The sequence below is a fragment of the Cryptomeria japonica genome, unplaced genomic scaffold (assembly GCF_030272615.1).
Source record: "Cryptomeria japonica unplaced genomic scaffold, Sugi_1.0 HiC_scaffold_212, whole genome shotgun sequence".
Classification (NCBI taxonomy): Eukaryota; Viridiplantae; Streptophyta; class Pinopsida; order Cupressales; family Cupressaceae; genus Cryptomeria; species Cryptomeria japonica.
Window position 1 is genome coordinate 120,001 of NW_026729034.1, and position 25,000 is coordinate 145,000.

At 60.6% G+C, this 25,000-nt stretch overlaps 2 non-coding genes across 2 annotated transcripts; both read left to right on the top strand.

Annotated features, from left to right (window-relative positions):
- The first annotated feature begins 13,005 nt into the window (after window positions 1-13,005).
- Window positions 13,006-13,124, top strand: LOC131868670 (5S ribosomal RNA). The gene has a single exon (XR_009367117.1). It is a non-coding gene; the product is annotated as a 5S ribosomal RNA (ribosomal RNA).
- A 7,819-nt stretch (window positions 13,125-20,943) lies between these two features.
- LOC131868673 (5S ribosomal RNA) lies at window positions 20,944-21,063 on the top strand. Its single transcript, XR_009367120.1, has one exon. It is a non-coding gene; the product is annotated as a 5S ribosomal RNA (ribosomal RNA).
- Window positions 21,064-25,000: the final 3,937 nt, after the last annotated feature.

Consider the following 25,000-nt stretch of genomic DNA (forward strand, 5'->3'; position numbering starts at 1 on the left):
TCTCGAAGGAAGGCCTCGGCCTTAATCGTCCACGACAAACAGCTCGACGAGGCATGAAGCACCCACGGGAGCCGGAGCATGACGATGCAGAGTCTCGGTTCACAGGAGCCTGGGAAGAACATCCCGTACGGAACCCTTTACCCGAAAACATCCGAACCGCACATGCTCGCGACAGTCCTGCCGTTAGAGAATGCACCGTGCACGCGACCGAGTAAGGCCACTCAGAGACATCCATTTCCCAGGTATATGCCCCCTACGCACTTTTGGTGGCGCAACTCGCACGAACAGTCCCACCTCGACCCCGTAAACAAGCTTTTTTGCCTCGAAGAGTTCGTCGGAGACGAAGAAGCAACCTTCAGTGCAAACGTAGCACTCTTTTGTGCAACCGCCCAAACAACGCCCCCTCTACCCTCTGTCGAAACACTCGGCATTGCTGCTCCCTAAGGTGAGCTTCTCCTCATAGGCAATTCCGCTCTTATCCGGTCACGTTTGTGTGCCCGAATTTCGCAAGGCAACCTCCATGGGACATGGAAAAGACTCGAGAAGAGAGCTCGCTCACGGGAGAGAGAAGCCAAGGAGACCACGAGAGTGCTGAGAGTGGGACAGCGCTGAATAGGCGGGAGAAGCCTGCGCGTATAAACGGAGATATATATCCAATTGCAACGAAGGAACGTGCCAAAGATCGAGAACAATGGCAGAAATGCTAGTAACGTGCACTTCGGGACCAACGCATCACCGGAAGACAACCGCCAAACATCGAAAGAGTCGCGATGCTCCGCAACCTACGTGCAAAGCGGTCGCACACCGGGTAAGGGAGTGAGAGCCCCAAACATAGCTGGGCGAGGCGCTCACTCCGCTCTTTAATATCTCGTTAATACCGCCAAGGAAATGGCACAAGCACACACACACAAGCATCCTCGGAAGAGGACAGTTCGAGTGACAGGTCAAATCCAAGAGTTCCGAAGACTACCTCCAGGAACAATCGGGAACAAGACCGATTACAAGTCGTCGAGTCTGTTACTGGGCGAACACGAGATGCGCACAGGAAATCGATCAGCCCTCACAATGGCCCAAGGCCAGAGATCGGACTGCTACGATTTACCCCAACAATCATCGTGCCACTCTTCGCAGAGAGGTGATAGACGCCAACGAGCCCGCGCATAGCAATCGAGGTGTAAAAAGGGCGTTGAAGGCAGGAAGCCTGGACGAAAGAGGCTACGAGGTCACCTCGAAGCGGTCTAAGAATCGGGCGCACTTGGGGCGACTACCAGTGCCAACCCCTTATCCCGCGGTGCGTCCGACACACAGAAATTTCCAAGGCGGCCAAGGAGCCTCCCCGCATAGCAATCGGGGTGTGAGGTTACGGATGCAGCATTGATAGCAATCGAGGTGTGAGGCGAAGGATGCAGAAGTGAGAGCCGAGGGATGTAGCAGAGATAGCAATCGGGGTGTGTGATGCAGAAGAGATAGCAATCGAGGTGTGCGGTGGGAAGGGCCCAGCAGCCAGAATGCATGAAGCGACGGATGAAGCAGTGATGACAACCGGGCTGTGAGGAGAGGAGGGATGCAGCCAAGAAAGCAATCAGGGCTCGAGGCAAGGGATGCATCCGAGATTCCAAAGGCTAAACGTGAGAGGCTGCAGGGTCGACTCAGAGAGGTCTATGCATGTGAGAGGGCTGAAAGCAAGGTCGACTCGGAGCGGTCTATGCATCGGGCGCGCTTGGGGCGACTACCAGTGCCAACCCCTTATCCCGCGACGCGTCCGACAAAGAGAACGTTCCAAGGCGGCAGAGGAGGTTACCAGCCGAAGATGCAGTAGCAATAACAGGTATAGGTTCCGCGGCGGCCGAGAAGACTCACCGCATAGGAATCGGGATGCGAGGCGAGGGATGCGGCGGGAAGGCCCCGACGGCTAAACGGAAGAGGCTGCAGGGCCGCCTCGGAATGGTCCAAGCATCGGATGCGATTGGGACGACTACCAGTGCCAACCCCTTATCCCGCGATGCGTCCGATACACAGATAGTTCCAAGGCGGCCGAGGAGCCTCACCCGCATATCAATCGGGGTGCGAGGCGAGGGATGGGACGGGAAGGCCCCAACGGCTAGACGGAAGAGGCTTCAGGGCCACCTCGGAATGGTCCAAGCATCGGACGCGCTTGGGGCGACTGCCAGTGCCAACCCCTTATCCCGCGATGCGTCCGATACACAGATGGTTCCAAGGCAGCCGAGGAGCCTCACCGCATAGCAATCGGGGTGCGAGGCGAGGGATGGGGCGGGAAGGCCCCAACGGCTAGACGGAAGAGGCTTCAGGGCCGCCTAGGAATGGTCCAAGCATCGGACACGCTTGGGGCGACTACCAGTGACAGCCCCCTATCCCGCGATGCGTCCGATACGAAGATGGTTCCAAGGCGGCCGAGGAGCCTCACCGCATAGCAATCGGGGTGCGAGGTGGGGGATGCGGCGAGATGGCCCCAACGGCTAGACGGAAGAGGCCACAGGGCCGCGTCGGAATAGTCCAAGCATCGGACGCGCTTGGGGCGACTACCAGTGACAACCCCTTATCCCGCGATGCGTCCGATACGAAGATAGTTCCAAGGCGGCCGAGGAGCCTCACCGCATAGCAATCGGGGTGCGAGGTGGGGGATGCGGCGAGATGGCCCCAACGGCTAGACGGAAGAGGCTGCAGGGCCGCCTCGGAATAGTCCAAGCATCGGACGCGCTTGGGGCCACTACCAGTGACAACCCCTTATCCCGCGATGCGTCCGATACGAAGATAGTTCCAAGGCGGCCGAAGAGCCTCACCGCATAGCAATCGGGGTGCGAGGTGGGGGATGCGGCGAGATGGCCCCAACGGCTAGACGGAAGAGGCCACAGGGCCGCCTCGGAATAGTCCAAGCATCGGGACGCGCTTGGGGCGACTACCAGTGACAACCCCTTATCCCGCGATGCGTCCGATACGAAGATAGTTCCCAGGCGGCCGAGGAGCCTCACCGCATAGCAATCGGGGTGCGAGGCGAGGGATGCGGCGAGATGGCCCCAAAGGCTAGACGGAAGAGGCTGCAGGGCTGCCTCGGAATAGTCCAAGCATCGGACGCGCTTGGGGCGACTACCACTGCCAACCCCTTATCCCCGCGATGCGTCCGATACACAGATAGTTCCGAGGCGCGGCCGAGGAGGTGGGGGATGCAGCGAGATGGCCCCAACGGCTAGACGGAAGAGGCTGCAGAGGGCCGCCTCGGAATAGTCCAAGCATCGGACGCGCTTGGGGCGACTACCAGTGACAACCCCTTTATCCCGCGATGCGTCCGATACACAGATAGTTCCGAGGCGGCCAAGGAGCCTCACCGCATAGCAATCGTGGTGCGAGGTGGGGGATGCGGCGAGATGGCCCCAACGGCTAGACGGAAGAGGCTGCAGGGCCGCCTCGGAATGGTCCAAGCATCGGAATGCGCTTGGGCGACTACACTGCCAACCCCTTATCCCGCGATGCGTCCGATACACAGATAGTTCCAAGGCGGCCGAGGAGCCTCACAGCATAGCAATCAGGGTGCGAGGCGAGGGATGCGGCGAGAAAGCCCCAACGGCTAGAGGGAAGAGGCTTCAGGTCCGCCTCGGAATGGTCCAAGCATCGGACGCGCTTGGGGCGACTACCAGTGACAACCCCTTATCCCGCGACGCGTCCGATACACAGATAGTTCCAAGGCGGCCGAGGAGCCTCACCGCATAGCAATCGGGGTGCGAGGCGAGGGATGCGGCGAGAAGGACCCAACGGCTACACGGAAGAGGCTTCGGGGCCGCCTCGGAATGGTCCAAGCATCGGACCGCTTGGGGCGACTACCAGTGACAACCCCTTATCCCGCGACGCGTCCGATACACAGATAGTTCCAAGGCGGCCGAGGAGCCTCACCGCATAGCAATCGGGGTGCGAGGCGAGGGATGCGGCGAGAAGGACCCAACGGCTAGACGGAAGAGGCTTCGGGGCCGCCTCGGAATGGTCCAAGCATCGGACGCGCTTGGGGCGACTACCAGTGACAACCCCTTATCCCCGCGACGCGTCCGATACACAGATAGTTCCAAGGCGGCCGAGGAGCCTCACCGCATAGCAATCGGGGGTGCGAGGCGAGGGATGCGGCGAGAAGGACCCAACGGCTAGACGGAAGAGGCTTCGGGTCCGCCTCGGAATGGTCCAAGCATCGGACGCGCTTGGGGCGACTACCAGTGACAACCCCTTATCCCGCGACGCGTCCGATACACAGATAGTTCCAAGGCGGCCGAGGAGCCTCACCGCATAGCAATCGGGGTGCGAGGTGAGGGATGCGGCGAGAAGGACCCAACGGCTAGACGGAAGAGGCTTCGGGTCCGCCTCGGAATGGTCCAAGCATCGGACGCGCTTGGGGCGACTACCAGTGACAACCCCTTATCCCGCGACGCGTCCGATACACAGATAGTTCCAAGGCGGCCGAGGAGCCTCACCGCATAGCAATCGGGGTGCGAGGCGAGGGATGCGGCGAGAAGGACCCAACGGCTAGACGGAAGAGGCTTCGGGTCCGCCTCGGAATGGTCCAAGCATCGGACGCGCTTGGGGCGACTACCAGTGACAACCCCTTATCCCGCGACGCGTCCGATACACAGATAGTTCCGAGGCGGCCGAGGAGCCTCACCGCATAGCAATCGGGGTGCGAGGCGAAGGATGCGGCGAGAAGGACCCAACGGCTAGACGGAAGAGGCTTCGGGTCCGCCTCGGAATGGTCCAAGCATCGGACGCGCTTGGGGCGACTACCAGTGACAACCCCTTATCCCGCGACGCGTCCGATACACAGATAGTTCCAAGGCGGCCGAGGAGCCTCACCGCATAGCAATCGGGGTGCGAGGCGAGGGATGCGGCGAGAAGGACCCAACGGCTAGACGGAAGAGGCTTCAGGGCCGCCTCGGAATGGTCCAAGCATCGAACGCGCTTGGGGCGACTACCAGTGACAACCCCTTATCCCGCGACGCGTCCGATACACAGATAGTTCCGAGGCGGCCGAGGAGCCTCACCGCATAGCAATCGGGGTGGCGAGGCGAGGGATGCGGCGAGAAGGACCCAACGGCTAGACGGAAGAGGCTTCAGGGCCGCCTCGGAATGGTCCAAGCATCGGACGCGCTTGGGGCGACTACCAGTGACAACCCCTTATCCCCGACGCGTCCGATACACAGATAGTTCCGAGGCGGCCGAGGAGCCTCACCGCATAGCAATCGGGGTGCGAGGCGAGGGATGCGGCGAGAAGGACCCAACGGCTAGACGGAAGAGGCTTCAGGGCCGCCTCGGAATGGTCCAAGCATCGGACGCGCTTGGGGCGACTACCAATGACAACCCCTTATCCCGCGACGCGTCCGATACACAGATAGTTCCGAGGCGGCCGAGGAGCCTCACCGCATAGCAATCGGGGTGCGAGGCGAGGGATGCGGCGAGAAGGACCCAACGGCTAGACGGAAGAGGCTTCAGGGCCGCCTCGGAATGGTCCAAGCATCGGACGCGCTTGGGGCGACTACCAGTGACAACCCCTTATCCCGCGACGCGTCCGATACACAGATAGTTCCGAGGCGGCCGAGGAGCCTCACCGCATAGCAATCGGGGTGCGAGGCGAGGGATGCGGCGAGAAGGACCCAACGGCTAGACGGAAGAGGCTTCAGGGCCGCCTCGGGAATGGTCCAAGCATCGGACGCGCTTGGGCGGACTACCGTTGCCAACCCCTTATCCCGCGATGCGTCTGATACACAGATAGTTCCGAGGCGGCCGAGGAGCCTCCCGCATAGCAATCGGGTTGCGAGGCAGATTATTGGGAAGGGAACCCCCTGGGATGCGGCTCAAGCAGTGCCCAAAGGGACTGGAATGCGGAATCACATCGAGAGACCCAAATGCTATACGAGGGCTCAAATCGAATTATCGATTTGGCCACGACATGGGACCGCATCGGAACGACTACCTTTGCCGAACCACTCGCAATTGCATCCATACCGAAACCAATAGACATTTCCGTTAGAGCCCTCGCATAGCATTCGGGAATCTCGCATGCCCCCTCTAAATCGACCAATGCTGGCGCTCAATGAAAATCCGAGCGCTACCACCGTTCGAGCGCCAGCATTGGTCGAGTTAGAGGGGCACGGGGGAGAATGCTCCAGTCAACACCTCCCCTATATAAGTTATTTGTCCGATTCTCGCACAACCGTAGTCTGCCTCGTCGAATCAAACAACGGTCCCAGATTCCGACTTCCGTTCCGTAGAGACCCAAAAGCTAGATGGAGGCTCGCAAGAAAGAGAGTCGGCGCATAGCAATCGGGTTTCTCGAACGTTTAGGGACCAGAGCTCACTTGCGGATAGGGCAAAATCCGCCAAGCAACCCAAAAGCTAGACGGGGGCTCGAATCGAATCGCCTAGGCGCCACAACAACGACGTGTTGGATCGACTACCAGTGCCAAACCATTCAGCAAGACTAGTCTGTGTCGAGGCCGGATAGAGATTCTCAGAGAGCGCCCGCATAGCATTTAGGAGACCTGCCGCGTCCCTCACACTCGACAAATGGTGGTGCACGTTTATAAATCCGAGCGATCCCAACCCTTTCAAGCACCAACATCGGTCGAGATAGAGGGGCACGGAGGGGGCTGCGTGAGACAACACAGTCCCCTATATAAGTTATTTGTCCGATTCTCACACATCCGAAGAATGGTCATCAAATCGGACAACAGCCCAAACTTCCGACTTCCGTCCCAGAAAGCCCAAGAGCTATCTAAAACGTTCATGGCCGGAACTCGATCGCGGGCTATACCAGTCCGCCAAGCAACCCAAAAGCTAGACTGGAGCTCTAGTCGAATCACCTCTGTGGCCATTGCAAGGACGTGTTGGAGCGACTACCATTGCCGAACCATTCCGCAGGTCGAGTCCATACCAAGGCCGCATAGAGATTCACGATGAGCTCCTGCATAGCAATCAGGAGACTTGCCGTGTCCATCACAATCGATAAATCCTGGTGCAAGATTTTTGCATCCGAGCGCTCCAACCAGTCGAGCACCAGCATCAATCGACATAAACGGGCACGGGGGGAGGATGCTCGAGAACACTACCTCCCCTATATAAGTTATTTGTCCGATTCTCAAGCAGCCGAAGTCTGGTCATCGAATCGGGTCAAAGACCCACAACTTCCGACTTTACCCACAATGCAAGTCATCGAATCGAACATCGGCCCCCGAGTCGGACTCCATGCGTATGTCAGGTCATCGGACCCAAATTCCGCCTTCCTGCGCATTGGCGGGCCATCAATATCAACTCGGTCATCGGACCCAAACTCCGCCTTTTTGCGTATGGCACGCCTTCAAATCGGTCATCGACCCAAATTCCGCCTTCCTGTGCATGGCGGGGCCATCAACATCAACTCGGTCATCGGACCCAAATTCCGCCTTTCTGCGCATGGCACGCCATCAACTCGGTCATCGGACCCAAATTCCGCCTTCCTTGCGCATGGCAGGTCATCGGACACAAATTCAGACCTCGCCAATATGCCTACGTATCGAATCGGTCATCGGACCCAACTTCCGACTTCATCCATACTGTAGGGTCTTTGAGGTTGGCGCGGTGCGCTCAACCCAGGGAGTCGACCCATCGAAGCATACACCTCCCCTATATAAGCTATTTGTCCGATTCCCACACCTGTGTAGTTTGCACCTCTGACCAGGACATCGACCCCAACTTCCGAACTCGACTGCAGACGACGGCACCAGCGCCTTGGTGCGCACCTTGCGACGCACAGTCCCAACATTCGCCTTCCTGCACATGGCAGGTCATCGGACCCAAATTCCGACCCTCTGCGAGTATGCCTACATATCGAATCGGTCATCGGACCCAACTTCCGACTTCATCCATACCGTAGGGTCTTTGAGGTTGGCGCGGTGCGCTCAACCCGGGGAGTCGACCCAACGAAGCATACACCTCCCCTATATAAGCTATTTGTCCGATTCCCACACCTGTGTAGTTTGCACCTCCGATCAAGGACATCGACCCCAACTCCGAACTCGCCTCCAACGACCGAACCAGCGCCTTGGTGCGCACCTTGCAACGCACAGTGCCAACATTCGCCTTCCCTGCCACGTGGCAGGTCATCGGACCCAAATTCCGACCTCGCGAGTATGCCTACATATCGAATCGGTCATCGGACCCCAACTTCCGACTTCATCCATACCGTAGGGTCTTTGAGGTTGGCGCGGTGCGCTCAACCCGGGGAGTCGACCCAACGAAGCATACACCTCCCCTATATAAGCTATTTGTCCGATTCCCACACCTGTGTAGCTTGCACCTCCGATCAGGACATCGACCCCAACTTCCGACTCGACTAAAAAGACCGCACCAGCGCCTTGGTGTGCACCTTGCAACGCACAGTGTCAACATTCGCCTTCCTGCACATGGCAGGTCATCGGACCCAAATTCCGACCTCATGAGCATACCTACTAATCGAATCGGTCATCGGACCCAAACTTCCGACTTCATCCATTACCGTAGGGTCTTTGAGGTTGGCGCGGTGCGCTCAACCTGGGGGAGTCGACCCATCGAAGCATACACCTCCCCTATATAAGCTATTTGTCCGATTCCGACACCTGTGTAGTTTGCACCTCCGCTCAGGACATCGACCCCAACTTCCGAAGCTCGCCTGCAACGACCGAACCAGCGCCTTGGTGCGCACCAAAAGTGCGCACTTTTGGAGGGCACTTTTCTGCGCTCCAAAGGTGCGCACTTTTGGAGGGCACTTTTTGGAGGGCACTTTTCTGCGCTCCAAAGGTGCGCACTTTTGGAGGGCACTTTTTGGAGGGCACTTTTCTGCGCTCCAAAGGTGCGCACTTTTGGAGGGCACTTTTTGGAGGGCACTTTTCTGCGCTCCAAAGGTGCGCACTTTTGGAGGGCACTTTTTGGAGGGCACTTTTCTGCGCTCCAAAGGTGCGCACTTTTGGAGGGCACTTTTTGGAGGGCACTTTTCTGCGCTCCAAAGGTGCGCACTTTTGGAGGGCACTTTTTGGAGGGCACTTTTCTGCGCTCCAAAGGTGCGCACTTTTGGAGGGCACTTTTTGGAGGGCACTTTTCTGCGCTCCAAAGGTGCGCACTTTTGGAGGGCACTTTTTGGAGGGCACTTTTCTGCGCTCCAAAGGTGCGCACTTTTGGAGGGCACTTTTTGGAGGGCACTTTTCTGCGCTCCAAAGGTGCGCACTTTTGGAGGGCACTTTTGTGCACTCCAAAGGTGCGCACTTTTGGAGGGCACTTTTCCTGTGCTCCAAAGGTGCACACCTAGGTGAGCACCTTCGACCACACCTTGTAGCACACCAAACTCTGACTTTCGACTTCATCCGCAATGCAGGGTCTTTGAGGTTGGCGCAATGCGCACAACCAGGGGAGTCGACCCATCAAACCCAACACCTCCCCTATATAAGCTATTTGTCTGATTCTCATACATGCGTAGCCTGCAGGAGCAATTAGGACATCGACCCCAACTTTCGGCTTCTAAACGAAAACAAGGTCTTTGAGGTTGGTGTAATGCGAACAACTAGGGGAGTCAACCCATCAAACCCAACACCTCCCCTATATAAGCTATTTGTCTGATTCTCATACATGTGTAGTCTACAGGAGCAATTAGGACATCGACCCCAACTTTTGACTTCTTAACGAAAACAAGGTCTTTGAGGTTGACGTAATGCGCACAACCAGGGGAGTCGACCCATCAAACCCAACACCTCCCCTATATAAGCTATTTGTCCGATTCTCATACATGTGTAGCCTGCAGGAGCCATTAGGACATTGACCCCAACTTTTGACTTCTTAACGAAAACAAGGTCTTTGAGGTTGGCGTAATGCGCACAACCAAGGGAGTTGACCCATCAAACCCAACACCTCCCCTATATAAGCTATTTGTCTGATTCTCATACATGTGTAGCCTGCAACAACGATTAGGACATCCACCCCAACTTCTGAATTCGTCTGCGTTGACCGCACCAAAGGTGCACGCCTTGGTGCTCACCAAAATCCGACTTCCGACTTCTTCTGCTATGCGGGGTCTTTGAGGTTGGCGCAGTGCGCACAACCAGGGGAGTCAACCCACCGAATGCAACACCTCCCCTATATAAGCTATTTGTCTGATTCTCATACATGCGTAGACTGCAGCAATGATTAGGACATCCACCCCAACTTTTGACTTCTTAAACAAGACAGGGTCTTTGAAGTTGGTGCAGTGCACACAACCAGGGGAGTCGACCCATCAAACGCAACACCTCCCCTATATAAAGCTATTTGTCCGATTCTCATACGTGTAGTCTGCAGCAGCGATTAGGACATCGACCCCAACTTCCGAATTCGTTTGCATTGACCGCACCAAAGGTGCACGCCTTGGTGTGCACCCTGGAGTGCACTTTGGTGCTCACCTCGGTGCACACTTTGGTGTGCACCTCGGTGTGCACCAAAGGTGCGCACCTTGGAGCGCACCAAAGGTGTACACTTTGGAGCGCACCACATAGGGTCTTTGAGAGGTTGGCGCAGTGCGCACACCAAGGTGGGTGTTGAGGTGCGTGCCGAGGTGGGTGGGTGCTAGGGTGCGCTCCATGGTGGGTGCCAGGGTGGGTGCGTGCTAGGGTGGATTCCAAAGAGGGTCATAGGGTGGGTGCCAAGGTGGGTTGGTGATATAGTGGGTTCAAAGGTGGGTACTAGGGTGGGTTCCAAGGTGGGTCACAAGTTGGGTGCCAGGATGCGTGGGTGTTAGGTTGGGTGCCAAGGTGGGCTCCTGCGTGGGTGGGTGCTAGGGTGGGTTTCAAGGTGGACGCGAGGGCGGGTGCCAAGGTGGGTAACAAGTTGGGTGTTAGGATGGGTGAGTGCTAGAGTGGGTGCCAAGGTGGGTGGGTGCTAAGGTGGATGCCAAGGTGGTTCACAGGGTGGGTGGGTTCTAGGGTGAGTTCCAAGGTGGGTCACAGGTTCAGTGCTAGGGTGGGTGTCAAGGCGGGTGTCGAGGTGCCTGGGTGCTAGGGTGTGGATGCCAATGTGGGTCATAGGGTGGGTACTAGGGTGGGCTGCAATGTGGGTGCCAAGGTGGGTAACATGCTCGGTGGGTTCTAAATTGGGTGCCAGGGTGGGTGTGCACCCACCTTGCCCGAGGTGGGTGCCAAGGTGCCAGTGTGGGTGGGTGCTAAGGTGGATGCCAAGGTGGGTGAGAAGGTGGGTGATAGGTTGAGTGGTAGGATGGGTGGGTGCCAAGATGGGTCACAGGGTGGGTGCAAGGGTGGGTAGGTGCTAGGGTTGGTGTCAGGGTGGGTGGGTGCTAGGTTGGGTTCCAAGGTGGGTGCGAGGGTGAGTGTCAAGGTGGGTCACAGGTTAGGTGCTAGGATGGGTGAGTGCTAGGGTGCAAAGGTGCCAGGGTGGGTGCTAGGATGGGTCGATGCTAGGGTGAGTGGCAAGGTGGGTCCACAAGTGTCAAGGTGGGTGCCGAGGTGGGTGCCAAGTCGGCGACTGCTATGGTGGATGCCAAGGTGGGTCACGGGGTGGGTGCCAAGTTGCTAGGTTGGGTTCCAAGGTGGGTGCCAACGTGGGTGCTAGGGTGCGTGGGTTAAAGGGTGTGTCACAACGTGGGTGCCAGGATGGGTGCGCACCCACACTGGCCAAGACGGGTGCGGGTGCAAGGTTGGGTTCCAAGCCCGGTCACAGGCTGGGTGCTAGGATGGGTGGGTGCCAAGGTGGGCACCAGGGTGGGTGCACCCACCCTGGCCAAGGTGGGTCACGGGGTGGGTCCTAGGGTGGGTAACGGGGTGGGTACTAAGGTGCGTGCCAAGGTGGGTCATAGGGTGGGTGCCAAGGTGGGCACCAGGGTGGGTGTGCACCAACCCTAGCCAGGGTAGGTCACGGGGTGGTTGTCGGGGTGGGCGTCAAGGAGCCAAGGTGGGTGGCAAGTAGCCAAGTTGCGTGCCAAGGTGGGTGTCGGGGTGGGTGCCAAGGATCCAAGGTGGGTGCCAAGGAACCAAGGTGGGTGTCTGGGTGGGTGCCGAGGTGGGAGCCAGGGTGGGTCCCAAGGTGAGTGCAAAGGTGGGTGCCAGGGTCAAGGTGAGTGCCAATGTGGGTTCCAAGGTGCCAGGGTCAGGGTGAGTGCCAATGTGGGTTCAAAGGTGCTAAGTTGGGTGCGAGGTTGGGTGCGAGGGTGGGTGGGTGCCAAGGTGTGCTAGGTGGAAGCCCGGGTGGGTCGGCATCCCATGGGTGTCGAGTTGGGTGCCTGATGGGTGCTTCTTGTCAAGTTTTAGTCGTCGGGACTCATTTCGAGCCTTAGAGGTCGTTTCTTGTCCGGTTGCCCTGTCTTCGACCTGGGAACCCAATTTTGGTCCTCGGGTCCCATTTTTTTTTGTCTCGCATCCCACTTTTGGCCTGTGGCCTTTTCGGGGTCGATTCTCGTTTTGGGCATCAGAGCATGTTTCTTCTCCTAAAACCCAATATTTGTTTATTAAGTCTCGGAACACATTTTTGTTCTCGTGGACCCATCATGGGTCTTGGAACGCATTTGTGGTCCTTGGGTCCCATTTTGCATCCCGAAACTTGTGTTTTGGTGCTTGATCCCTATTTTGGGTGCCCACCTTGCACCAAGTGCGCACCCGGGGCAAACCGAGCGCCTTGGTGCACCGGGGCAAGATCGAGCGTGCACCCGAGGCGCCCCGAACATGCACCAAGGTGCACTCGGCCCACATGTGAGCGCAGGTCGTTGCGCCCGAGGTGGTGTGTGGGCACCGCGTTGCAGACGGGACACTGCACGCACACGACGCCCCCTCCAGGTGCACGCACGTAGGCCGGGCCGGGTGCACACCCGACGCCCTAGCAAGGTGCGCGCACCCGGGCAGGGCTCACACTTGGCGAACGGGGCGCACTTCGCGAGGGAGGGTGTGCACCTCGACGGGGGTGGGTGGCCGGGGTGGATTCGCACGTGGGTCGCGGTTTGCTAAGTACACACTGCGACAAGCTCATAACGGGTGCGATCATACCAGCATTAGTGCACCGGATCCCATCAGAACTCCGCAGTTAAGCGCGCTTGGGCCGGAGTAGTACTGGGATGGGTGACCTCCCGGGAAGTCCCGGTGTTGCACCCTTTTTTAGTTTTTCGCCGGGCGTCGCAATGCTATTTGAATAAACCTTTTGCCCGTTTGCGTTCTCGTCGGGGCCGGGCCGGGCCGGGGTGCGCTGCCCGCACTACCAGCGCGCGCGGGGGCGACACCGAGCGCGCACCCGAGGCACCCCGAGCACACAGGCCACGGTGCAACCCGGGCGTTGTGCGCGCACCCCGGTGCGCCCGAGGTGCTGCGCGCGCACCCAGGTGAAATCGGTGTGCACCTCGGCCAGTGCGCGCTCGGTCGAGTCGCGCACGTTGGCCAAGGTGCACGGTGATGTTTCTTACTCTAAGGTTCCGCACCAGACGCCCGGGACAGGTGAGCGAAGCTGGGCGGGGCCGGGTGCGCGGCCGGGGCAGGTGCACGCAGCTGGAGAGAGCTTTGGAGCACACTTCGGAGCGCACCAATGATGCGCTCCATTCAAAAGTTTCCTGAAAAGGCAAAAAAAGTTGAGATTATAGAATTTCCCACTTGAGAGATTGTAAAAAAAAAAAATTTAAAATGAAGGAAACGCGGGTGCCAAGGTGTGCGCAGCCCAGCCAAGGTGTGCGCACCAAGGCGCCCACCCTGGCGAAGGTGCACGCAAGGTGCGCACCCGAGGCAAACCGGACAATTAACCCAACTTTCGACTTCGCGCGCACCTTGGAGCGCACTTCGGAGCGCTCCTTGGTGCGCACCAATCTTGGGCACCTCGGAGTGCACCATGGCGCCCACCAAGGTGCGCACCCGGGGCAAACCGAGCTCCGACTTCGTGCGCACCTTGGAGCGCACGAAAGGTGCGCACCATGGCGCCCACCAAGGTGCGCAGCCCAGCCAAGGCGTGCGCATCAAGGTGCGCACCCTGGCGAAGGTGCGCACCCGGGGCAAACCGAGCTCCGACTTCGTGCGCACCTTGGAGCGCACAAAAGGTGCGCAACCCAGCCAAGGTGTGCGCACCCCGGTCAAACCGAGCTCCGAATCGTGCGCACCAGAGGTGCACGCCATCGTGCGCACCTTGGAGCACACTTCGGAGCCCTCCTTGGTGCGCGCCGATGTTGCGCACCTCGGAGCGCACCCGGGGAAAACAATGCAATTAACCCGACTTTCGACTTCGTGGGCACCTCGGAGCGCTCTCGGGTTCGCACCTCGGAGCACACCGAGGTGCGCACCTTTGATGCGCTGCCTTCACCAATTTCCAGAAAAGGCAAGAAAACATTGAGAAGGTGTGCGCACCGAGGTGCCCACCCTGGCGAAGGTGCACGCGAGGTGCGCACCCGGGGCAAACCGGGCTCCGACTTCGTGCACGCCGCACCTTGGAGCACACTTCGGAGCGCTCCTTGGTGCGCACCAGGGCGCGCAACCCAGCCGAGGTGCCCACCCCGGCGAAGGTGCACGCGAGGTGCGCACCCGGGGCAAACCGGGCTCCGACTTCGTGCACGCCATGGTGCCCACCGCGGCGAAGGTGCACGCGAGGTGCGCACCCGGGGCAAACCGGGCTCCGACTTCGTGCACGCCGCACCTTGGAGCACACTTCGGAGCGCTCCTTGGTGCGCACCATGGTGCCCACCAGGGCGCGCAACCCCGCCGAAGGTGCACGCGAGGTGCGCACCCGGGGCAAACCGGGCTCCGACTTCGTGCACGCCGCACCTTGGAGCACACTTCGGAGCGCTCCTTGGTGCGCACCATGGTGCCCACCAGGGCGCGCAACCCCGCCGAAGGTGCACGCGAGGTGCGCACCCGGGGCAAACCGGGCTCCGACTTCGTGCACGCCATGGTGCGCACCGCGGCGAAGGTGCGCACCCGGGGCAAACCGGGCTCCGACTTCGTGCACGCCGCACCTTGGAGCACACTTCGGAGCGCTCCTTGGTGCGCACCAGGGCGCGCAACCCAGCCGAGGTGCCCACCCCGGCGAAGGTGCACGCGAGGTGCGTACCCGGGGCAAACCGGGCTCCGACTTCGTGCACGCCGCACCTTGGAGCACACTTCGGAGCGCTCCTTGGTGCGCACCATGGTGCCCACCAGGCCGCGCAACCCAGCCAAGGTGTGCGCACCAAGGTGCACGCGAGGTGCGCACCCGGGGCAAACCGGGGTCCGACTTCGTGCACGCCGCACCTTGGAGCACACATCGGGGCGCTCCCGGGTTCGCACCGGCGTTGCGCACCGTGGTGGGCACCTCGGAGCACACCAAGGTGGGCAGCGAGGTGCGCACCTTTGATGCGATGCCTTCACTAATTTCCATAAAAGGCAAAAAAAAAACGAGATTTTAAAATTTCCGTTTTGAAAGATAGTGAGAAAAAGGGAATGCTGGTGCCATCTTGAGCCCGCCCTGGTGCGCAGCCCAGCCAAGGTGTGCGCACCAAGGTGCCCACCCTGGCGAAGGTGCGCGCCCGGGCAATTAATCCAACTTCCAACTTCGCGCGCGCCAGGGTGGGAGCGCACCCAACAACCGGGCCTGGGAAGAGCCAATGCGAGAAACCCCACCAAACGCTCTGACAAAAAAAGAGGGGGCGCTCCAGTAACCCCGCTTCGGAGCGCACCCTGGGCAAACCCAGCCAAGGTGCCCACCCCGGCCAAGGTGCAGGCGAGGTGCGCACCCGGGGCAAACCGGGCTCCGACAACGTGCACGCCGCACCTTGGAGCACACTTCGTAGCGCTCCCGGGTGCGCACCTCAGAGCACACCAAGGTGGGCAGCGAGGTGCGCACCTTTGATGCGCTGCCTTCACTAATTTCCAGAAAAGGCAAAAAAAAAAGGAGATTTTAAAATTTCCGTTTTGAAAGATAGTGAAAAAAACGGAACGCGCGTGCCATCTTGAGCCCGCCCTGGTGCGCAGCCCAGGTAAGGTGCCCACCCTGGCAAAGGTGCGCACCCGGGCAATTAACCCTACTTCCGACTTCGTGCGCGCCAGGGTGGCAACCGGGCCTCGGAAGAGCCAATGCGAGAAACCCCACCAAACGCTCCGACAAAAAAAGAGGCGGCGCTCCAATAACCCCGCTTCGGAGCGCAGCCGGGGCAAACCCAGCCAAGGTGCCCACCCCGACGAAGGTGCACGCGAGGTGCGCACCCGGGGCAAACCGGGCTCCGACAACGTGCACGCAGCACCTTGGAGCACACTTCGAAGCACTCCCGGGTGCCCACCGGCGTTGCGCACCGTGGTGGGCAGCGAGGTGCGCACCTTTGATGCGCTGCCTTCACTAATTTCCAGAAAAAGGCAAAAAAAAATGAGATTTTAAAATTTCCGTTTTGAAAGATAGTGAAAAAAAAGGAACGCGGGTGCCATCTTGAGCCCGCCCTGGTGCGCAGCCCAGGCAAGGCATGCGCACCAAGGTGCCCACCCGAGGTGCACACCCGGGGCAAACCGGGCTCCGACTTCGTGCAGGCCGCACCTTGGAGCACACTTCGGAGCGCTCCTTGGTGCGCACCATGGTGCCCACCAGGGCGCGCAACCCAGCCAAGGTCTGCACACCAAGGTGCCCACCCCGGCGAAGGTGCACGCGAGGTGCGCACCCGGGGCAAACCGGGCTCCGACTTCGTGCACGCCATGGTGCCCACCGCGGCGAAGGTGCACGCGAGGTGCGCACCCGGGGCAAACCGGGCTCCGACTTCGTGCACGCCGCACCTTGGAGCACACTTCGGAGCGCTCCTTGGTGCGCACCATGGTGCCCACCAGGGCGCGCAACCCAGCCAAGGTGTGCGCACCAAGGTGCACGCGAGGTGCGCACCCGGGGCAAACCGGGGTCCGACTTCGTGCACGCCGCACCTTGGAGCACACATCGGAGCGCTCCCAGGTTCGCACCAGCGTTGCGCACCTTTGATGCGCTGCCTTCACTAATTTCAAGAAAAGGCAAAAAAAAAACGAGATTTTAAAATTTCCGTTCTGAAAGATAGTGAAAAAAACGGAACGCGGGTGCCATCTTGAGCCCTTCCTGGTGCGCAGCCCAGGCAAGTTGTGCGCACCAAGGTGCCCACCCTGGCGGAGGTGCGCGCCCGGGGCAATCCGGGCTCCGACTTCGTGCACTGCATGGTGCCCACCAAGGCGCGCAACCCAGCCAAGGTGCCCACCGCAGCGAAGGTGCACGCGAGGTGCGCACCCGAGGTGCACACCCGGGGCAAACCGGGCTCCGACTTCGTGCACGCCGCACCTTGGAGCACACTTCAGAGCGCTCCTTGGTGCGCACCAGGGCGCGCAACCCAGCCGAGGTGCCCACCCCGGCGAAGGTGCACGCGAGGTGCGCACCCGGGGCAAACCGGGCTCCGACTTCGTGCACGCCATGGTGCCCACCGCGGCGAAGGTGCGCACCCGGGGCAAACCGGGCTCCGACTTCGTGCACGCCGCACCTTGGAGCACACTTCGGAGCGCTCCTTGGTGCGCACCATGGTGCCCACCAGGCCGCGCAACCCAGCCAAGGTGTGCGCACCAAGGTGCACGCGAGGTGCGCACCCGGGGCAAACCGGGGTCCGACTTCGTGCACGCCGCACCTTGGAGCACACATCGGGGCGCTCCCGGGTTCGCACCGGCGTTGCGCACCGTGGTGGGCACCTCGGAGCACACCAAGGTGGGCAGCGAGGTGCGCACCTTTGATGCGATGCCTTCACTAATTTCCATAAAAGGCAAAAAAAAAACGAGATTTTAAAATTTCCGTTTTGAAAGATAGTGAGAAAAAGGGAATGCTGGTGCCATCTTGAGCCCGCCCTGGTGCGCAGCCCAGCCAAGGTTTGCGCACCAAGGTGCCCACCCTGGCGAAGGTGCGCGCCCGGGCAATTAACCCAACTTCCAACTTCGCGCGCGCCAGGGTGGGAGCGCACCCAACAACCGGGCCTGGGAAGAGCCAATGCGAGAAACCCCACCAAACTCTCTGACAAAAAAAGAGGGGGCGCTCCAGTAACCCCGCTTCGGAGCGCACCCTGGGCAAACCCAGCCAAGGTGCCCACCCCGGCCAAGGTGCAGGCGAGGTGCGCACCCGGGGCAAACCGGGCTCCGACAACGTGCACGCCGCACCTTGGAGCACACTTCGTAGCGCTCCCGGGTGCGCACCTCAGAGCACACCAAGGTGGGCAGCGAGGTGCGCACCTTTGATGCGCTGCCTTCACTAATTTCCAGAAAAGGCAAAAAAAAAAGGAGATTTTAAAATTTCCGTTTTGAAAGATAGTGAAAAAAACGGAACGCGCGTGCCATCTTGAGCCCGCCCTGGTGCGCAGCCCAGGTAAGGTGCCACCCTGGCAAAGGTGCGCACCCGGGCAATTAACCCTACTTCCGACTTCGTGCGCGCCAGGGTGGCAACCGGGCCTCGGAAGAGCCAATGCGAGAAACCCCACCAAACGCTCCGACAAAAAAAGAGGCGGCGCTCCAATAACCCCGCTTCGGAGCGCAGCCGGGGCAAACCAAGCCAAGGTGCCCACCCCGACGAAGGTGCACGCGAGGTGCGCACCCGGGGCAAACCGGGCTCCGACAACGTGCACGCAGCACCTTGGAGCACACTTCGAAGCACTCCCGGGTGCCCACCGGCGTTGCGCACCGTGGTGGGCAGCGAGGTGCGCACCTTTGATGCGCTGCCTTCACTAATTTCCAGAAAAAGGCAAAAAAAAATGAGATTTTAAAATTTCCGTTTTGAAAGATAGTGAAAAAAAAGGAACGCGGGTGCCATCTTGAGCCCGCCCTGGTGCGCAGCCCAGGCAAGGCATGCGCACCAAGGTGCCCACCCGAGGTGCACACCCGGGGCAAACCGGGCTCCGACTTCGTGCAGGCCGCACCTTGGAGCACACTTCGGAGCGCTCCTTGGTGCGCACCATGGTGCCCACCAGGGCGCACCCGAGGCAAACCGGGCTCCGACTTCGTGCACGCCGCACCTTGGAGCACACATCGGAGCGCTCCCAGGTTCGCACCAGCGTTGCGCACCTTTGATGCGCTGCCTTCACTAATTTCCAGAAAAGGCAAAAAAAAACGATATTTTAAAATTTCCGTTCTGAAAGATAGTGAAAAAAACGGAACGCGGGTGCCATCTTGAGCCCTTCCTGATGCGCAGCCCAGGCAAGTTGTGCGCACCAAGGTGCCCACCCTGGCGGAGGTGCGCGCCCGGGGCAAACCGGGCTCCGACTTCGTGCACTGCATGGTGCCCACCAAGGCGCGCAACCCAGCCAAGGTGCCCACCGCAGCGAAGGTGCACGCGAGGTGCGCACCCGAGGTGCACACCCGGGGCAAACCGGGCTCCGACTTCGTGCACGCCGCACCTTGGAGCACACTTCAGAGCGCTCCTTGGTACGCACCAGGGCGCGCAACCCAGCCAAGGTGCTCACCCCGGCGAAGGTGCACGCGAGGTGCGCACCCGGGGCAAACCGGGCTCGGACTTCGTGCACGCCGCACCTTGGAGCACACATCGGAGCGCTCCCGGGTTCGCACCAGCATTGCGCACCTTTGATGCGCTGCCTTCACTAATTTCCAGAAAAGGCAAAAAAAAGAAAAAAATGAGATTTTAAAATTTCCGTTTTGAAAGATAGTGAAAAAAACGGAACGCGGGTGCCATCTTGAGCCCGCCCTGGTGTGCAGCCCAGGCAAGTTGTGCGCACCAAGGCACCCACCCTGGCCAAGGTGGGTCACGGGGTGGGTCCTAGGGTGGGTAACGGGGTGGGTACTAAGGTGCGTGCCAAGGTGGGTCATAGGGTGGGTGCCAAGGTGGGCACCAGGGTGGGTGTGCACCAACCCTAGCCAGGGTAGGTCACGGGGTGGTTGTCGGGGTGGGCGTCAAGGAGCCAAGGTGGGTGGCAAGTAGCCAAGTTGCGTGCCAAGGTGGGTGTCGGGGTGGGTGCCAAGGATCCAAGGTGGGTGCCAAGGAACCAAGGTGGGTGTCTGGGTGGGTGCCGAGGTGGGAGCCAGGGTGGGTCCCAAGGTGAGTGCAAAGGTGGGTGCCAGGGTCAAGGTGAGTGCCAATGTGGGTTCCAAGGTGCCAGGGTCAGGGTGAGTGCCAATGTGGGTTCAAAGGTGCTAAGTTGGGTGCGAGGTTGGGTGCGAGGGTGGGTGGGTGCCAAGGTGTGCTAGGTGGAAGCCCGGGTGGGTCGGCATCCCATGGGTGTCGAGTTGGGTGCCTGATGGGTGCTTCTTGTCAAGTTTTAGTCGTCGGGACTCATTTCGAGCCTTAGAGGTCGTTTCTTGTCCGGTTGCCCTGTCTTCGACCTGGGAACCCAATTTTGGTCCTCGGGTCCCATTTTTTTTTGTCTCGCATCCCACTTTTGGCCTGTGGCCTTTTCGGGGTCGATTCTCGTTTTGGGCATCAGAGCATGTTTCTTCTCCTAAAACCCAATATTTGTTTATTAAGTCTCGGAACACATTTTTGTTCTCGTGGACCCATCATGGGTCTTGGAACGCATTTGTGGTCCTTGGGTCCCATTTTGCATCCCGAAACTTGTGTTTTGGTGCTTGATCCCTATTTTGGGTGCCCACCTTGCACCAAGTGCGCACCCGGGGCAAACCGAGCGCCTTGGTGCACCGGGGCAAGATCGAGCGTGCACCCGAGGCGCCCCGAACATGCACCAAGGTGCACTCGGCCCACATGTGAGCGCAGGTCGTTGCGCCCGAGGTGGTGTGTGGGCACCGCGTTGCAGACGGGACACTGCACGCACACGACGCCCCCTACAGGTGCACGCACGTAGGCCGGGCCGGGTGCACACCCGACGCCCTAGCAAGGTGCGCGCACCCGGGCAGGGCTCACACTTGGCGAACGGGGCGCACTTCGCGAGGGAGGGTGTGCACCTCGACGGGGGTGGGTGGCCGGGGTGGATTCGCACGTGGGTCGCGGTTTGCTAAGTACACACTGCGACAAGCTCATAACGGGTGCGATCATACCAGCGTTAGTGCACCGGATCCCATCAGAACTCCGCAGTTAAGCGCAGCTTGGGCCGGAGTAGTACTGGGATGGGTGACCTCCCGGGAAGTCCCGGTGTTGCACCCTTTTTTAGTTTTTCGCCGGGCATCGCAATGCTATTTGAATAAACCTTTTGCCCGTTTGCGTTCTCGTCGGGGCCGGGCCGGGCCGGGGTGCGCTGCCCGCACTACCGCGCGCGCGGGGGCGACACCGAGCGCGCACCCGAGGCGCCCCGAGCACACAGGCCACGGTGCAACCCGGGCGTTGTGCGCGCACCCCGGTGCGCCCGAGGTGCTGCGCGCGCACCCAGGTGAAATCGGTGTGCACCTCGGCCAGTGCGCGCTCGGTCGAGTCGCGCACGTTGGCCAAGGTGCACGGTGATGTTTCTTACTCTAAGGTTCCGCACCAGACGCCCGGGACAGGTGAGCGAAGCTGGGCGGGGCCGGGTGCGCGGCCGGGGCAGGTGCACGCAGCTGGAGAGAGCTTTGGAGCACACTTCGGAGCGCACCAATGATGCGCTCCATTCAAAAGTTTCCTGAAAAGGCAAAAAAAGTTGAGATTATAGAATTTCCCACTTGAGAGATTGTAAAAAAAAAAAATTTAAAATGAAGGAAACGCGGGTGCCAAGGTGTGCGCAGCCCAGCCAAGGTGTGCGCACCAAGGCGCCCACCCTGGCGAAGGTGCACGCAAGGTGCGCACCCGAGGCAAACCGGACAATTAACCCAACTTTCGACTTCGCGCGCACCTTGGAGCGCACTTCGGAGCGCTCCTTGGTGCGCACCAATCTTGGGCACCTCGGAGTGCACCATGGCGCCCACCAAGGTGCGCACCCGGGGCAAACCGAGCTCCGACTTCGTGCGCACCTTGGAGCGCACGAAAGGTGCGCACCATGGCGCCCACCAAGGTGCGCAGCCCAGCCAAGGCGTGCGCATCAAGGTGCGCACCCTGGCGAAGGTGCGCACCCGGGGCAAACCGAGCTCCGACTTCGTGCGCACCTTGGAGCGCACAAAAGGTGCGCAACCCAGCCAAGGTGTGCGCACCCCGGTCAAACCGAGCTCCGAATCGTGCGCACCAGAGGTGCACGCCATCGTGCGCACCTTGGAGCACACTTCGGAGCCCTCCTTGGTGCGCGCCGATGTTGCGCACCTCGGAGCGCACCCGGGGAAAACAATGCAATTAACCCGACTTTCGACTTCGTGGGCACCTCGGAGCGCTCTCGGGTTCGCACCTCGGAGCACACCGAGGTGCGCACCTTTGATGCGCTGCCTTCACCAATTTCCAGAAAAGGCAAGAAAACATTGAGAAGGTGTGCGCACCGAGGTGCCCACCCTGGCGAAGGTGCACGCGAGGTGCGCACCCGGGGCAAACCGGGCTCCGACTTCGTGCACGCCGCACCTTGGAGCACACTTCGGAGCGCTCCTTGGTGCGCACCAGGGCGCGCAACCCAGCCGAGGTGCCCACCCCGGCGAAGGTGCACGCGAGGTGCGCACCCGGGGCAAACCGGGCTCCGACTTCGTGCACGCCATGGTGCCCACCGCGGCGAAGGTGCACGCGAGGTGCGCACCCGGGGCAAACCGGGCTCCGACTTCGTGCACGCCGCACCTTGGAGCACACTTCGGAGCGCTCCTTGGTGCGCACCATGGTGCCCACCAGGGCGCGCAACCCCGCCGAAGGTGCACGCGAGGTGCGCACCCGGGGCAAACCGGGCTCCGACTTCGTGCACGCCGCACCTTGGAGCACACTTCGGAGCGCTCCTTGGTGCGCACCATGGTGCCCACCAGGGCGCGCAACCCCGCCGAAGGTGCACGCGAGGTGCGCACCCGGGGCAAACCGGGCTCCGACTTCGTGCACGCCGCACCTTGGAGCACACTTCGGAGCGCTCCTTGGTGCGCACCAGGGCGCGCAACCCAGCCGAGGTGCCCACCCCGGCGAAGGTGCACGCGAGGTGCGTACCCGGGGCAAACCGGGCTCCGACTTCGTGCACGCCGCACCTTGGAGCACACTTCGGAGCGCTCCTTGGTGCGCACCATGGTGCCCACCAGGCCGCGCAACCCAGCCAAGGTGTGCGCACCAAGGTGCACGCGAGGTGCGCACCCGGGGCAAACCGGGGTCCGACTTCGTGCACGCCGCACCTTGGAGCACACATCGGGGCGCTCCCGGGTTCGCACCGGCGTTGCGCACCGTGGTGGGCACCTCGGAGCACACCAAGGTGGGCAGCGAGGTGCGCACCTTTGATGCGATGCCTTCACTAATTTCCATAAAAGGCAAAAAAAAAACGAGATTTTAAAATTTCCGTTTTGAAAGATAGTGAGAAAAAGGGAATGCTGGTGCCATCTTGAGCCCGCCCTGGTGCGCAGCCCAGCCAAGGTGTGCGCACCAAGGTGCCCACCCTGGCGAAGGTGCGCGCCCGGGCAATTAACCCAACTTCCAACTTCGCGCGCGCCAGGGTGGGAGCGCACCCAACAACCGGGCCTGGGAAGAGCCAATGCGAGAAACCCCACCAAACGCTCTGACAAAAAAAGAGGGGGCGCTCCAGTAACCCCGCTTCGGAGCGCACCCTGGGCAAACCCAGCCAAGGTGCCCACCCCGGCCAAGGTGCAGGCGAGGTGCGCACCCGGGGCAAACCGGGCTCCGACAACGTGCACGCCGCACCTTGGAGCACACTTCGTAGCGCTCCCGGGTGCGCACCTCAGAGCACACCAAGGTGGGCAGCGAGGTGCGCACCTTTGATGCGCTGCCTTCACTAATTTCCAGAAAAGGCAAAAAAAAAAGGAGATTTTAAAATTTCCGTTTTGAAAGATAGTGAAAAAAACGGAACGCGCGTGCCATCTTGAGCCCGCCCTGGTGCGCAGCCCAGGTAAGGTGCCCACCCTGGCAAAGGTGCGCACCCGGGCAATTAACCCTACTTCCGACTTCGTGCGCGCCAGGGTGGCAACCGGGCCTCGGAAGAGCCAATGCGAGAAACCCCACCAAACGCTCCGACAAAAAAAGAGGCGGCGCTCCAATAACCCCGCTTCGGAGCGCAGCCGGGGCAAACCCAGCCAAGGTGCCCACCCCGACGAAGGTGCACGCGAGGTGCGCACCCGGGGCAAACCGGGCTCCGACAACGTGCACGCAGCACCTTGGAGCACACTTCGAAGCACTCCCGGGTGCCCACCGGCGTTGCGCACCGTGGTGGGCAGCGAGGTGCGCACCTTTGATGCGCTGCCTTCACTAATTTCCAGAAAAAGGCAAAAAAAAATGAGATTTTAAAATTTCCGTTTTGAAAGATAGTGAAAAAAAAGGAACGCGGGTGCCATCTTGAGCCCGCCCTGGTGCGCAGCCCAGGCAAGGCATGCGCACCAAGGTGCCCACCCGAGGTGCACACCCGGGGCAAACCGGGCTCCGACTTCGTGCAGGCCGCACCTTGGAGCACACTTCGGAGCGCTCCTTGGTGCGCACCATGGTGCCCACCAGGGCGCGCAACCCAGCCAAGGTCTGCACACCAAGGTGCCCACCCCGGCGAAGGTGCACGCGAGGTGCGCACCCGGGGCAAACCGGGCTCCGACTTCGTGCACGCCATGGTGCCCACCGCGGCGAAGGTGCACGCGAGGTGCGCACCCGGGGCAAACCGGGCTCCGACTTCGTGCACGCCGCACCTTGGAGCACACTTCGGAGCGCTCCTTGGTGCGCACCATGGTGCCCACCAGGGCGCGCAACCCAGCCAAGGTGTGCGCACCAAGGTGCACGCGAGGTGCGCACCCGGGGCAAACCGGGGTCCGACTTCGTGCACGCCGCACCTTGGAGCACACATCGGAGCGCTCCCAGGTTCGCACCAGCGTTGCGCACCTTTGATGCGCTGCCTTCACTAATTTCCAGAAAAGGCAAAAAAAAACGAGATTTTAAAATTTCCGTTCTGAAAGATAGTGAAAAAAACGGAACGCGGGTGCCATCTTGAGCCCTTCCTGGTGCGCAGCCCAGGCAAGTTGTGCGCACCAAGGTGCCCACCCTGGCGGAGGTGCGCGCCCGGGGCAATCCGGGCTCC